We start from the raw sequence: 12,656 nt of genomic DNA on the forward strand, positions 1-12,656 counted from the left end.
TCACCAGTACCTCGTAGATTGGGAGGGGTACGGTCCTGAGGAGAGGAGTTGGGTTCCCTCTCGGGACGTGCTGGACCGTGCGCTGATCGAGGATTTCCTCCGTTGCCGCCAGGTTTCCTCCTCGAGTGCGCCAGGAGGCGCTCGGTGAGTGGGGGGGTACTGTCATGTACTGTCATGTTGTGTCTTGTCTCTGTCCTTTCCCTTCACCCTGTCTCCCTCTGCTGGTCGTTGTTAGGTTACCTTTTCTCCCCCGCTTTCCCCCAGCTGTTCCTTGTCTCCTCTAACTACCCATTCACCCCGTTTCCCACCTGTTCCCTTTTTCCCTCTGATTAGGTCCCTATATCTCTCTCTGTTTCTGTTCCTGTCCTTGTCGGATTCTTGTTTGTTGTGTTTCATGCCTGAGCCAGACTATCGTCATGTTTGCTGTAACCTTGTCCTGTCCTGTCGGAATCTGCCGGTCTATCTGAGCCTACCTATGTTTGGTTATTAAAGAAGCTCTGTTTAAGTTAGTTCGCTTTTGGGTCCTCATTCACTCACCATAACAGCCAGATAGCATTCGCTATAAATTATCGTTCAGTTTGGTCCCTAAGACGAGGTTCTAATCTCGTTCCTGGTACTTCATAGTACAAAAACACCAACTCATCCAATGACATTTATCAATTGTCAACTCTAGATACTCCCATCTCAAGTAAACCCCCTTCTTGACCCCACTCCTGGACAAGCTCACTGAGGGGAGTGAGTCTCTAGGTCATACTCTATCCCAGGACAAGTGCAACATCAGAGAGGACATACAATGGTTCCAGACACTACCACACATATCCCCCAATAGAAAAGGAGGGAGTGACTTGCGCACCGACATTGTGGAGACAATAATAATTGGTTCCTCATTAATCACGACATCCCTTCGTAATGGTTTAAGCAACTTCCTACACTAGAGTCCAAAGGGATACAATCTAATGACAAGTATCTCACATAAGCATATTATGCAAATAAAACATCTTAATGTTACCCAACAAATTCTGATTCATCTGCCACTCGGGTCACTCGCTTTCTAGGTTCTAATGATGAACTTGGCCTTAAAATGGGAAACTGGATCCTGGATAAAAACATAAATGACTAAATTGTCAAAAGGAAATGTTTAACATATTAATTTCTTGAATATTTTGTTTATATATATAGTGATTTCATAAATGTATCATTTCTATAGTTATTTATTATAAATGTTGTTATTTGTTACATTTGACTGTGTAAAACCTAGCAGTAGTATTGATTTCTCTGAGAGTGAGGCATCATTTGTCTCTCTGAAATAAAACTAAGTGATTGATTTTAAACAAATACATGTCTGTCATTGAACAATCACATGCCATGATTAGATAGAGAAAAAACACACCAATATCAACATTTCTGAAAATGGATATAGTTTCCCCATCTGAGCTCAGAGTAGATGAGAGATGTAATGTTTGTCTCTGTTGTGTTGAAGCCCAATCAAGCAGAAGAGACGAGCCTCCCCTGTTCCCAGCTGTGTGTCCATGAAGAGTGACTGGTCTATGAGTCAACCTCTAAACTTTAGAGAAGGAGACTTTTCTACTGAACAAAGGTAAGAAGAACTCATGGGTCAGTGAGTTAAACAACACTGTCTCTAGTCATTTCTCCTCTCACATTTTCCCAATTATTGTTGTTGTTTTCATAATCCATAGGCTAATCATTTTGTCCGTTTTCATAGTCGTAAAACAATATTTAACAAACACATTCCCCCAGTGTGTGTGTGTGTGTATACAGTGTGTGTGTGTGTGTGTGTGTGTGTGTGTGTGTGTGTGTGTGTGTGTGTGTGTGTGTGTGTGTGTGTGTGTGTGTGTGTGTGTGTGTGTGTGTGTGTGTGTGTGTGTGTGTGTGTGTGTGTGTGTGTGTGAACTCCCTGGATGAGGAGATGTAATCTCATGTTTTGTCCACAGAAACCAACAGGAGAGATCAGAGTCAGAGATTCTCAGTGGTCAGTCTTCCCAGAGTCATCAAACAGACCTGGCCTCCATATTCAGTGTATGTGGTCCTGTTATGTACATTCGTTTTTGTTTACCTCAAGTAAAGTTGATCTGTCAATCATTCATTAATGTGTTAATGAGAAAGCATTTCTTCTCTTGCTTAAATAATTTACTTTATTTATTTCAGATGCTTGAAGAGAAAATGATGACATTTGTGAAGAACGAGCTGAAGATGTTCAAGAGGATTCTTAGTCCAGAACTCCCAGAAGGCTTTGAGAGTCAGCAGCAGGATAAGGAAGTGGTGGATGCTGAAGATGAGAAGCAGGAGAGCAGTGCCAGAGATGGGGCTCTGAAAATCACACTGCACGTCCTGCGGAAAATGAACCAGAAGGAGCTTGCTGACACACTGGAGAAATGTAAGATCTGTCTGCCTCATGTTGAATAATGTTTTCTAACATTTAAAAGCTGTAGCTAAAGTACAGCTAAAGTAGCTGTGTAACTCAATGATATTGTAGCAGCCTTAACACAACACCTAGTGACCTCAAGTAGCAGCAGGGATGTGTTGTGGTGATTAATTTAGAGAGAGAGAGAACATTAATAACACCATCCATAATATCAATAATAATATAATCAGTCACACCCGTCTGTAATGCATTATGAAAACATTTACACATTTATACAGTCAGTTAAGAGAATAAATTATTATAAATGTACAACTTTATAACAGTCCTACAATACTGTAGACATTAAAATATCCTCTGTTTTATTTCTAGATTCAGATGAGCTTGCTGTGATTTGCCAACGTGAAATCAAATCTAATCTAAAGAAGTTTCAATGTGTATTTGAGGGGATCGCTCAACAAGGAAACCCAACACTTCTCAATAAGATCTACACAGAGCTCTACATCACAGAGGGTGGAACAGGAGAAGTCAATAATGAACATGAGCTGAGACAGATTGAGACAACAACCAGGAAACAAGCAAGACCAGAGACTGCAATCAAATGTAACGACATCTTCAAACCCTTAACTGGACAAGACAAACCTATCAGAACTGTGCTGACAAAGGGAGTCGCTGGCATTGGAAAAACAGTCTCTGTGCAGAAGTTCATTCTGGACTGGGCTGAAGGAAAAGCAAATCAGGATGTCCAATTTGTATTTTCATTCCCTTTTCGGGAGCTGAATTTGATGAAAGAGGACAAACACACTTTCATTGAACTTCTGAATCACTTCTCAATGGAAACCAAACAATCAGGATTCTCCATCTACAACAAGTACAAAGTTCTGTTCATCTTTGATGGTCTGGATGAGTGCCGACTGCCCCTAGACTTCCAGAAGAACAAGATATGTTGGGACGTCACAGAGTCAACCTCAGTGGATGTTCTGCTGACAAATCTCATCAAGGGAAATCTGCTTCCCTCTGCTCTCCTCTGGATAACTACCCGACCTGCAGCAGCCAATAAGATCCCTTCAGGATGTGTTGACCAGGTGACAGAGGTACGAGGGTTCAATGACCCACAGAAGGAGGAGTACTTCAGGAACAGATTCAGTGATCAGGACCTGGCCAGCAGAATCATCTCACACATAAAGACATCAAGAAGCCTCCACATCATGTGCCACATTCCAGTCTTCTGTTGGATTTCTGCAACAGTCCTTGAACACATGCTGAAACATAAGAGAGAAGAGATGCCCAAGACTCTGACTGAGATGTACACACACCTTGTGGAGTTTCATACCAAACAGAAGAATGAAAAGTATCTTGGGAAAGAAGAGACAGGTCCACACTGGAATAAAGAGAGCATTCTGAAACTGGGAAAACTGGCTTTTCAACAGCTTGTGAAGGGCAATCTGATTTTCTATGAAGAAGACCTGAAAGAGTCTGGCATTGATGTTAATGAAGCCTCAGTGTACTCAGGATTGTGCACACAGCTCTTTAAAAGAGGAATGTGTGCTGTACCAGGACAAGGTGTACTGCTTCGTACATCTGAGCATTCAGGAGTTTCTGGCTGCTGTATATGTGTTCCTCTCATTCATCAACAACAATGAGAATCGAATGGACAAACTGCAAACAAGTGACAAGTCTGAAGTTACTGTCTACAAGAGTGCTGTGGATAAAGCCTTACAAAGTGAGACAGGAAACCTGGACCTTTTCCTCCGCTTCCTTCTGGGCCTCTCACTGGAGTCCAATCAGAAGCACTTACGAGGTCTACTGAGAAAGACAAGAATCAGCTCACAGAGCCATGAAGAAACAGTCAAGTACATCAAGGAGAAGATCAGGGAGAATCCCTCTCCAGAGAGGAGCATCAATCTGTTCCACTGTCTGAATGAACTGAATGACCATTCTCTAGTGGAGGAGATCCAAAGCTTCCTGAGCTCAGGAAGTCTCTCAAAACCCAACCTGTCACCTGCACAGTGGTCAGCTCTTGTCTTTGTGTTGCTGACTTCAGAAAAGGAGCTGGATGTGTTTGACCTGAATAAATACTCCAGATCAGAGAAAGGTCTTCTGAGGCTGCTGCCAGTGGTCAAAGCCTCCAGAGCTGTTCTGTGAGTAAATAAAATGACACTCAAGTACTAATCAGCTAGAAGAAATATTCAATTTAGAGTAAAAAAGTATAATAATATGTATATAATATTGAATGAATGCATTGATGTTCACATTATTATAACAAAATGACCACACAATTCTCGGAGATGTTAGATGAATCTATATGTTGTTTGAGAGAATAAACCAAATTAACCAAATGCATCTGCCATTGCCCTTCTACACTACTGGTGTTAAATTAACAGTGTGTTTGTGAAGTCATGATGATCTCTTTGTCAGGCTGTCAGGCTGTGGAGTCACAGAGGGAGGCTGTGCTTCTCTGGTCTCAGCTCTGGAGTCAAACTCCTCACACCTGAGAGAGCTCGATCTGAGTAACAATGACCTGAATGATTCTGGTGTGAAGCTGCTCTCTTCTGGACTGGGGATTCCCCAATGTAAACTGGAGACTCTGAGGTCAGTATTATCAGATATGAAAGCACTTTATGTATGTAGTTCTCCCATTTGAAAAGTCGTAATTATTCGGTTATATTCACTTATTGTCACGGTTTTCTGTATGTGAAGGACAGTCGGACCAAAATGCGGCGTGTAGATTGCGATCCATGTTTATTTAAACTAACGTAAAACACGAATCGGTACAAACACTACAAAACAATAAACGTAACGAAAACCGAAACAGCCTATTACTGGTGCACATACACACAGAACAAGGACATCAAGACACTGAGGACAATCACCCACAAACACAGTGAAACCCAGGCTACCTAAATATGGTTCCCAATCAGAGACAATGACTAACACCTGCCTCTGATTGAGAACCATATCAGGCCAGACATAGAAATAGACAAACAAGACATCCAACATAGAATGCCCACCCAGCTCACATCCTGACCAACACTAAAACAAGGAAAACACACACGAACAATGGTCAGAACGTGACAGTACCCCCCCTCCAAGGTGCGGACTCCGGACGCACAACCTAAACCTATAGGGGAGGGTGTGGTCCGCGGTGGCTGCTCTGGCGCTGGACGTGGACCCCACTCCATAATAGTCTTAGTCCACCTCCTTAGCGTCCCTAGATAGGCGACCCTCCTTAATGGCAGCTCGGGACAGAGGGGCAGCTCGGGACAGAGGGACAGCTCGGGACAGGGGTAGCTCGTGACTAAGGGGTAGCTCGGGACTGAGAGGAAGCTCAGCACCGAGAGGAAGCTCAGCACCGAGAGGAAGCTCAGCACCGAGAGGAAGCTCAGCACCGAGAGGAAGCTCAGCACCGAGAGGAAGCTCAGCACTGAGAGGAAGTTCAGCACTGAGAGGAAGCCCAGCACTGAGAGGAAGCCCAGGCAGGTAGTTGGCTCTGGCAGATCCCGGCTGGCTGGCGGATCTGGAAGATCCTGGCTGAATGGCGGATCCTGGCTGAATAGCGGATCCTGGCTGACTGGCAGATCTGGAAGAGTCTGGCTGACTGGCAGTTCTGGCTTCTCCATGCTGACTGGCAACTCTGGCTGCTCCATGCTGACTGGCGACTCTGGCTGCTCCATGCTGACTGGCGGCCCTGGCTGCTCCATGCTGACTGGCGGCTCTGGCTGCTCCATGCTGACTGGCGGCTCTGGCTGCTCCATGCTGACTGGCGGCTCTGGCTGCTCCATGCTGACTGGAGGCTCTGGCTGCTCCATGATGACTGGCGGCTCTGGCGGTTCCTTGTTTAAAACACCAACACAGCAACTCCCTCATTACTCTCTCCTCCAATTTCCCCATTAACTCCTTCACAGTCTCTGCTTCGCTCACCTCCAACACCGGTTCTGGTTCTGGTCTCCTCCTTGGCTCCTCACGATAAACAGGGGGAGTTGGCTCAGGTCTGCTACCTGGCGTAGCCATACTCCCTGTTAGCCCCCCCCCCCCCAAGACATTTTTGGGGCTGACTCTCTGGCTTCCGTCCGCGCCGCCGTGCTTGCTTCGCCAACTCCATTCTCTGATAACCCTCCGCGCACTGCTCCATCGAATCCCAGGTGGGCTCCGGCACTCTCCCTGGGTCGACCGCCCACCTGTCTATTTCCTCCCAAGTCGTATACTCCCGACTTCGTAGCTCCTGCTGCTGCTGCCTGTCATCACGCCGCTTGGTCCTGTTGTGGTGGGTGATTCTGTCACGGTTTTCTGTATGTGAAGGAGAGTCGGACCAAAATGCGGCGTGTAGATTGCGATCCATGTTTATTTAAACTAACGTAAAACACGAATCGATACAAACACTACAAAACAATAAACGTAACGAAAACCGAAACAGCCTAATACTGGTGCACATACACACAGAACAAGGACATCAAGACACTAAGGACAATCACCCACAAACACACAGTGAAACCCAGGCTACCTAAATATGGTTCCCAATCAGAGACAATGACTAACACCTGCCTCTGATTGAGAACCATATCAGGCCAGAAATAGAAATAGACAAACAAGACATCCAGCACAGAATGCCCACCCAGTTCACGTCCTGACCAACACTAAAACAAGGAAAACACACACGAACGATGGTCAGAACGTGACACTTATAGTGTATTAAAGTAGTCATACGTTTAGAATTTGGTCCCAAATTCCATGCCTGCAGTGATTACATCAAGCTTGTGATTCTACTAACTTGTTGAATTAATTTGCAGTTCGTCTTGGTTGTGTTTTAGATGTTTTCCTAATAGAAACTGAATGGTGAATAATGTCCTGTCATTTTGGAGTCACTTCACTTGTATTGTCAGTAAGAATAGAAGATGTTTCTGAACACTTCTACATTCATGTGGATGCTACTATGATGATGAATAATCAGGAATGAATCGAGAATAATGATGAATGAGAAAGTTACAGAGGCACAAAGATCAGACCCCCTCTGTTATTGGTAATGGTGAGAGGTTAGCATGTTTTGTTGTAGCCTCTGTTATTGGTAATGGTGAGAGGTTAGCATGTTTTGTTGTAGTCTCTGTTATTGGTAATGGTGAGAGGTTAGCATGCTTTGTTGTAGCCTCTGTTACTGGTAATGGTGAGAGGTTAGTATGTTTTGTTGTAGTCTCTGTTATTGGTAATGGTGAGAGGTTAGCATGTTTTGTTTTAGCCTCTGTTATTGGTAATGGTGAGAGGTTAGCATGTTTTGTTGTAGTCTCTGTTATTGGTAATGGTGAGAGGTTAGCATGTTTTGTTGTAGCCTCTGTTATTGGTAATGGTGAGAGGTTAGCATGCTTTATTGTAGCCTCTGTAACTTTCTCACTCATTATTATTCATGATTCTTTCATGATTTTTCTTAATCATGGCATCATCAGGATTAATTTATTGTTGTTTAGAAACATGTTATCTACTCTCTTAGACAGAAAAGTACTCCACTCATCATCCACCATTTTATTATTGGGCAAAACAACCAAAAACACAACCAAAACAAACTGCAAATGCAACCAACGAGTTTACGACAAAAAAACTAATTTTTTGACTATTTTAATACACTATGAGTGAATTGTTCAGAAAACTTAAGACTTCTTCAAATGGGGAGACTGGAAACATAAATTGTTTTCATTTTTAATAGTGAAACACATATGTCTTAAAATACCCTCAAATTAAAGGTGACATTATATACTGTCACCTCAAATGAAATATTTTATCTGAAATCCAAAATGTTGGAGTATAGAGACACATTTAAAATGTTAGCTTCACTGTCTAAATAGATATGGTGTGGACTGTATACTCAATATGATCTAAATCTAATTCCTCACTGTCTAAATAGATATGGTGTGGACTGTATACTCAATACAATCTAAATCTGATACCTCACTGTCTAAATAGATATGGTGTGGACTGTATACTCAATACAATCTAAATCTGATACCTCACTGTCTAAATAGATATGGTGTGGACTGTATACTCAATACAATCTAAATCTGATACCTCACTGTCTAAATAGATATGGTGTGGACTGTATACTCAATACAATCTAAATCTGATACCTCACTGTCTAAATAGATATGGTGTGGACTGTATACTCAATATGATCTAAATCTGATTCCTCACTGTCTAAATAGATATGGTGTGGACTGTATACTCAATATGATCTAAATCTGATTCCTCACTGTCTGTCTTCTGACTGATACTGCTTTTTAAACTGGTTTGTACTATACATGTTTCTATCTGCAGACAATACTTTGATCATTTGTCATTTTTTATGATGATACACTATTTTACGAATAGATATGGAAGGTTTCAGGACACTGATATATCTGAATATGTTGAAATAATATACTGCCACTATTTTCACCACCAAAGAATAGCAGTGTGATTTTAATATGATTTGAATCTTTGCAGGCTGTCAGGCTGTCTAGTCACAGAGGAAGGCTGTGCTTCTCTGGTCTCAGCTCTGAGGTCAAACCCCTCACACCTGAGAGAGCTGGACCTGAGCTACAATCACCCAGGAGACTCAGGAGTCAGACTGCTCTCTGATAGACTGGAGGATCCAAACTGCAGACTGGAGAAACTCAAGTATGTAGAGGGTTTATGTCAATGTTCATATCAGACATGTTTGACTTTCAGGCTAGTTAAGACAAACGTTATTACCACTGCTTGGACAAAGTTATATGCTGACTGTGTGTGTGTGTGTGTGTGTGTGTGTGTGTGTGTGTGTGTGTGTGTGTGTGTGTGTGTGTGTGAGAGAGAGTCCAGTGTGTGTTTGTCCAGTGTGTGTGTGTGTCCAGTGGGTGTGTGTGTGTGTGTGTTTGTCCAGTGTGTGTGTGAGTCCAGTGTGTGTGTGAGTCCAGTGTGAGTGTGTGTCCAGTGGGTGTGTGTGTCCAGTGTGTGTGTGTGTGTGTGTTTGTCCAGTGTGTGTGTGTGTCCAGTGTGTGTGTGTGTGTGGTTGTCCAGTGTGAGCGTGTGTGTGTGTGTGTGTGTTTGTGAGTCCAATGTGTGTGAGTCCAGTGTGTGTGTCCAGTGTGTGTGTGTGTGTGTGTGAGTACAGTGTGTGTCCAGTGTGTGTGTGTGTGTGTGTGTCTAACGTGTGTGTGTGTGTGTATGTGTCTAGTGTGTGTGTGTGTGTCCAGTGTGTGTGTGTGTTTCCAGCGTGTGTGTGTCTGTGTCCAGTGTGTGTGTGTGTGTCCAGCGTGTGTGTGTGTGCCCAGCGTGTGTGTGTCTTGTCCAGTGTGTGTGTGTGTGGGTCTAGCATGTATGTGTGTGTGTGTGTGTGTCCAGCGTGTGTGTGTCTTTGTACAGTGTGTGTGTGTGTGTTTGTGTCCAGTGTGTGTGTGTGTGTGTTTGTCCAGTGTGTGTGTGTGTGTGTGTGTGATAGAGTCCAGTGTGAGTGTGTGTCCAGTGGGTGTGTGTGTGTTTGTCCAGTGTGTGTGTGTGTCCAGTGTGTGTGTGTGTGTGTGTGTCCAGTGGGTGTGTGTGTGTTTGTCCAGTGTGTGTGTGTGTGTGTGTGTGTGTGTGTGTGTGTGTGTGTTTGTGAGTCCAATGTGTGTGAGTCCAGTGTGTGTGTCCAGTGTGTGTGTGTGTGTGTGTGAGTACAGTGTGTGTCCAGTGTGTGTGTGTGTGTGTGTGTCTAACGTGTGTGTGTGTGTGTATGTGTCTAGTGTGTGTGTGTGTGTCCAGTGTGTGTGTGTGTTTCCAGCGTGTGTGTGTCTGTGTCCAGTGTGTGTGTGTGTGTCCAGCGTGTGTGTGTGTGCCCAGCGTGTGTGTGTCTTGTCCAGTGTGTGTGTGTGTGGGTCTAACATGTATGTGTGTGTGTGTGTGTGTCCAGCGTGTGTGTGTCTTTGTACAGTGTGTGTGTGTGTGTTTGTGTCCAGTGTGTGTGTGTGTGTGTTTGTCCAGTGTGTGTGTGTGTGTGTGTGTGATAGAGTCCAGTGTGAGTGTGTGTCCAGTGGGTGTGTGTGTGTTTGTCCAGTGTGTGTGTGTGTCCAGTGTGTGTGTGTGTGTGTGTGTCCAGTGGGTGTGTGTGTGTTTGTCCAGTGTGTGTGTGTGTGTGTGTGTGTGTGTGTGTGTGTGTGTGTGTGTGTGTGTGTGTGTGTGTGTGTGTGTGTGTGTGTGTGTGTGTGTGTGTGTGTGGTTGTCCAGTGTGAGCGTGTGTGTGTGGTTGTCCAGTGTGAGTGTGTGTGTGTGTGTGTGTGTTTGTGTGAGTACAGTGTGTGTCCAGTGTGTGTCTGTGTGTGTCTAGCGTGTGTGTGTATGTGTCTAGTGTGTTCGTGTGGGTGTCCAGTGTGTGTGTGTGTGTCCAGTGTGTGTGTGTGTTTCCAGCGTGTGTGTGTCTGTGTCCAGTGTGTGTGTGTGCCCAGCGTGTGTGTGTCTTGTCCAGTGTGTGTGTGTGTGTGTGTGTCTAGCGGGTGTATGTGTGTGTGTGTGTGTGTGTCCATTGTGTGTGTGTGTGTCCAGCGTGTGTGTGTCTTTGTCCAGTGTGTGTGTGTGTGTGTGTGTGTGTCCAGTGTGTGTGTGTGTGCAGCTTGTGTGTGTGTGTGTGTGTGTCCAGTGTGTGTGTGTGTGTCCAGTGTGTGTGTGTGTGTGTGAGTCCAGTGTGTGTGTCCAGTGTGTGTGTGAGTGTGTGAGTGCAGTCTGTGTGTGTGTGTGAGTCCAGTGTGTGTGTGTGTGTCTAGCGTATGTGTGTGTCCAATGTCTGTGTGTGTGTAAAGCGTGTGTGTGTGTGTCCAGTGTGTGTGTGTGTGTCCAGCGTGTGTATGTGTGTGTGTCCAGTGTGTGTGTGTGTGTCCAGTGTGTGTGTGTCCAGAGTGTCTTTGTGTGTGTGTCCAGTGTATGTGTGTGTGTCCAGTGTGTGTGTGTGTGTCCAGCGTGTGTGTGTGTGTCCAGTGTGTGTGTGTGTGTGTCCAGTGTGTGTGTGTGTCCAGCGTGTGTTTGTGTGTCCAGTGTGTGTTTGTGTGTCCAGTGTGTGTGTGTGTGTGGTTGTCCAGTGTGAGCGTGTGTGTGTGTGTGTGTGTTTGTGAGTCCAATGTGTGTGAGTCCAGTGTGTGTGTCCAGTGTGTGTGTGTGTGTGTGTGAGTACAGTGTGTGTCCAGTGTGTGTGTGTGTGTGTGTGTCTAACGTGTGTGTGTGTGTGTATGTGTCTAGTGTGTGTGTGTGTGTCCAGTGTGTGTGTGTGTTTCCAGCGTGTGTGTGTCTGTGTCCAGTGTGTGTGTGTGTGTCCAGCGTGTGTGTGTGTGCCCAGCGTGTGTGTGTCTTGTCCAGTGTGTGTGTGTGTGGGTCTAGCATGTATGTGTGTGTGTGTGTGTGTCCAGCGTGTGTGTGTCTTTGTACAGTGTGTGTGTGTGTGTTTGTGTCCAGTGTGTGTGTGTGTGTGTTTGTCCAGTGTGTGTGTGTGTGTGTGTGTGATAGAGTCCAGTGTGAGTGTGTGTCCAGTCGGTGTGTGTGTGTTTGTCCAGTGTGTGTGTGTGTCCAGTGTGTGTGTGTGTGTGTGTGTCCAGTGGGTGTGTGTGTGTTTGTCCAGTGTGTGTGTGTGTGTGTGTGTGTGTGTGTGTGTTTGTGAGTCCAATGTGTGTGAGTCCAGTGTGTGTGTCCAGTGTGTGTGTGTGTGTGTGTGAGTACAGTGTGTGTCCAGTGTGTGTGTGTGTGTGTGTGTCTAACGTGTGTGTGTGTGTGTATGTGTCTAGTGTGTGTGTGTGTGTCCAGTGTGTGTGTGTGTTTCCAGCGTGTGTGTGTCTGTGTCCAGTGTGTGTGTGTGTGTCCAGCGTGTGTGTGTGTGCCCAGCGTGTGTGTGTCTTGTCCAGTGTGTGTGTGTGTGGGTCTAGCATGTATGTGTGTGTGTGTGTGTGTCCAGCGTGTGTGTGTCTTTGTACAGTGTGTGTGTGTGTGTTTGTGTCCAGTGTGTGTGTGTGTGTGTGTTTGTCCAGTGTGTGTGTGTGTGTGTGTGTGATAGAGTCCAGTGTGAGTGTGTGTCCAGTGGGTGTGTGTGTGTTTGTCCAGTGTGTGTGTGTGTCCAGTGTGTGTGTGTGTGTGTGTGTCCAGTGGGTGTGTGTGTGTTTGTCCAGTGTGTGTGTGTGTGTGTGTGTGTGTGTGTGTGTGTGTGTGTGTGTGTGTGTGTGTGTGTGTGTGTGTGTGTGTGTGTGTGTGTGTGTGTGTGTGTGTGTGTGGTTGTCCAGTGTGAGCGTGTGTGTGTGGTTGTCCAGTGTGAGTGTGTGTGTGT

General features: G+C 45.1%; 2 pseudogenes across 2 annotated transcripts in view; one reads left to right on the plus strand and one right to left on the minus strand.

Moving 5' to 3' along the window:
* LOC149973056 (NLR family CARD domain-containing protein 3-like) overlaps window positions 1-9,079 on the plus strand; it is a 31,402-nt pseudogene extending 22,323 nt beyond the window's left edge. The window contains exons 3-8 of the transcript XR_016490082.1: window positions 1,481-1,597; window positions 1,953-2,037; window positions 2,167-2,395; window positions 2,759-4,972; window positions 8,846-9,023; window positions 9,071-9,079. The product of XR_016490082.1 is annotated as an NLR family CARD domain-containing protein 3-like (transcript). The remainder of the gene's footprint in view (window positions 1-1,480; window positions 1,598-1,952; window positions 2,038-2,166; window positions 2,396-2,758; window positions 4,973-8,845; window positions 9,024-9,070) is intronic.
* The window catches only part of LOC149973044 (NLR family CARD domain-containing protein 3-like), a 572,339-nt pseudogene that overhangs the window by 526,586 nt on the left and 33,097 nt on the right, over window positions 1-12,656 (minus strand). The gene's annotated exons all lie outside the window — the stretch shown is intronic.

Source organism: Oncorhynchus mykiss, chromosome 21 (genome assembly GCF_057628025.1).
Source record: "Oncorhynchus mykiss isolate SJ-2025 chromosome 21, ASM5762802v1, whole genome shotgun sequence".
NCBI lineage: Eukaryota > Metazoa > Chordata > Actinopteri > Salmoniformes > Salmonidae > Oncorhynchus > Oncorhynchus mykiss.